At 37.6% G+C, this 3,330-nt stretch overlaps 1 pseudogene; it reads right to left on the reverse strand.

Annotated features, from left to right (window-relative positions):
• Positions 1-355: 355 nt before the first annotated feature.
• LOC101026047 lies at positions 356-1,680 on the reverse strand (annotated as a pseudogene).
• Positions 1,681-3,330: the final 1,650 nt, after the last annotated feature.

Consider the following 3,330-nt stretch of genomic DNA (forward strand, 5'->3'; position numbering starts at 1 on the left):
TTGTTTTTAGAGATTCAGGGGGTACACGTGCATGTTTGTTACATGGACGTATTGCATATGGTAGGGTTTGGGCTCCTAGTGTTGCCATTGCCTGAATAGTGAACATTATACCAAATAGGTAATTTTTCTACCGCCACCCTCCTTCCAGTCTCCCCTCTTTTGGATTCACCAGTGCCTATGATTTCCATCTTTGTGTCCATGTGTACCATTTGTTTACCTTCCACTTATAAGTGAGAACATGTGGTACTTGATTTTCTGTTTCTGAGTTATTTCACTTAGGATAATGGTCTCCAGCTCCATCCACGTTGCTGCAAAAGACATTATTTTATTCTTTTTTATGGATGCATAATATTCCATGATGTATATATACCACTTTATTCCAGCAAAAAATTTTATTTCCTAACATATGGTAAAATATACATCCCATATGTGCTCACCTTGCACATCTATTCACAAATGACTTCCAAATGACAACTGCTTTGATATTTAAGCATGTGCTAAAAGTTATCTTAGTTGAGATTTGAAAAATGCTTTAAACGGATAACATTCTGAGTATATTGGATTGGTCACAGCAGAATTTACTTTAGTTAGATGAGTTCTACAAATTTAAAGCTTTGAAAAGCTACTACTTTTCCCATCCAGATGAATACAATGCAGCAATATCAGCTTGTATTACAGAGAAATCTCATTAGTTTTTCTGGTGATGGAACCACTTATCCACATCTGTTGGTACTGTGCAGGCAGATTCACAGGATGGTGGTAAAGCATCCACAATGGCTCTGGCAGCATCAGGATCACACTTGAAGGGGCTCTCGGACACAGTTGTATTCATGCAACTGATTCCTTTTCCATTAATTTTCTTAGTCACTAATGCTTTCCAATGATCATGAGTACTTTTAATAATATCAGTTGTAAAGTCCTTATCTTTAAATGCTGCCTTAAAAGCAAACTCATTTCTGGTTTTCCATCAGGAAACTTATACCTTCTAACCCAGTCCAAGGTAGCTTCTAAGTAGCCAGGTTTCAGCCGTTTGACATCATTGATATCACTATAATTGGCTGCATAAGGATCATCCACAGTTAATGTGGCAATGACTTTCCAGTCGGTTTCCCTTTTGTCAATCATAGCCAATATGCCTAGGGCTTTTCCGTCAATTATTTCACCTCTTGCACATACTTTGCTTCCAGTTTCACACACATCAGTTGGGTCATTGTCACCACAACAGCCAGTATGTTTATCATTGTGTCCTGGGTCTTCCCAAGTCTGAGGGATGGCACCATAGTTCCAGATATATCCTTTATATGGGAACAGATTCACAACATAACGAAGTTTTTCTTTTTTTACATCTTGTTTAATGGTGTTTAAAGGTGCTTTGTAGCAATCTCCATTTTTGCATTAGACCAGCGTGGTACTTCCAACTACCATGTGGAACACATCCTTATCTGCATAAATTGGAATATCATGAAATGGAAATACATATTGTCCTTTCTCATTTTTGAAGAAGACTCGGTATTCCAGGGAGAAGGGCACGGTGTGCACCTCGGTGCTGAGACCGCTCACCGCCGGAGTCCAGCCACCGCCGCTGTCACACAGCCACCACCCCGCAGGCGTTGCCGACTGACAAGGAGAGAGCCCCGCGCCTGCGCACTGCGCGCGCTCTATACCACCCCCCTTTTTTTTTTTTTTTTAAATTCCAATCATCTGTTGATGGATACATAGGTTGATTCCATGACTTTGCTATTGTGAATAGTGCTACAATAAACATAAGAGTGAAGGTGTTTTTTTGATACAACAATTTCTCTTCCTTTGGGGAGATGCCCAGTAGGGGGGTTGCTGAGTCAAATGGTAGTTCTGTTTTTAGTTACTTGAGAAAAGGGAATACTTCTACACTCTTGGTGGGAATGTAGATTAGTATAACCTCTATGGAAAATAGCTGGAGATTTCTCAAACAGAACTTCCTTCAGTATTTAATAGGCTTCTGACCTAATTGCTTCTGGTCAGTTCTGTAGTCAGATATTTGGTAATAGTCAGAGATCAGATTCATAATCCTTGAGTTTGGAAAGTAGATCTTCTGAGGATAGGTAGTGGTTCATGTGCAACTGGCCACAAAACAAAACATATTTTGTTTTGAAACAAAAATACCTTAGATCATCTCACTAATTGTATGACTAGCTAGGTCTTGTTTCTTTGCCTTTTCTTGAACCAAAGCTTCCACTAGGAATATCCATTATGAGCTATATCCATAGTGCATGCTTGCCAAGCTGTAAAATCAACTGTCAGGCAAAGTTGGAAGGGTAAATCCCCAGCCACCAGTGCTCAACTACTCTGCCCTATTGAGGCTGGTGTCATCTTGGCTGACTGTATGATTGCGGGCCTTATATCACCTTTATCTTTCTTGCCCAGGTTGATGGGAGCAGTTTATAGACAGAAGAATGCCTCATGACAATATGTCGACCAACAAAATGGGCATCTGAACTATTTAAGGCATTATACCAGGCATCATCCCCTTTCATTGCCATTGCTCCAACACTAGTTGAAGTTTGAGCTTCTCTATAAGACTTTTATAAAGGTCTATTGGGAGAAAATATGAAGACAGGCCCAGGCATTTATAGAAAGGCTTTATTTTGTATCCATTTTCACACATCACCCAGACAAACCATGAATTTTACTTTTCCAATTTTCATATAAAACTACATACACCGCACTGTACATGTAAAACAAATTTGGAAAGGAGCCTCAAGCTGGCCTCTGAAATTGTGTAAGCAATTATCACATTTTTGTGCGCAAATGCAGTAATTATATGTGTAATTTGGCAGCTGGGTTTGAAAATTTGGCCTTAAATGGAACATAGACAGGAAAAATAAATGTTGGAAAATGCCAATATTTTATAAAGATTTTGAATCAAATAATGGTGGAATTATTGCAAGCCATCTTAATTTTTAATTATAATGATCATTACACAATATACAATAATTTTTTGAGGAAGAAAAGAACTATAGATCAATTGCCCATAGTTTTTGTCAGAAAAAAATGCCTAATTTCTTTGGGAGGATAATTGTATTTTTCAGAGGTTATGGTACATATTTCAAAAGCTTTTTTTTCTTATAAAGAAAAGATAGTGATTGCCTAGTAGTTCAAGTTCTATGACATATTTTACTATGGGAAGAATAGAACTCTTTGTACTGATTACTTTAGAGGAAAAGTAGTATTAAGTCTGTACTTATATTTGAGCTAGTAATCTTAAATTAGATAAAGCTTTCTTATAAGCATTTAAGCTTTGGAATATAAGATTATAGCCCAAATGAAGAGTAATTTAGATTTCTTTGATCT

The sequence above is a fragment of the Papio anubis genome, chromosome 2 (genome assembly GCF_008728515.1).
Source record: "Papio anubis isolate 15944 chromosome 2, Panubis1.0, whole genome shotgun sequence".
NCBI classification, from domain to species: Eukaryota; Metazoa; Chordata; class Mammalia; order Primates; family Cercopithecidae; genus Papio; species Papio anubis.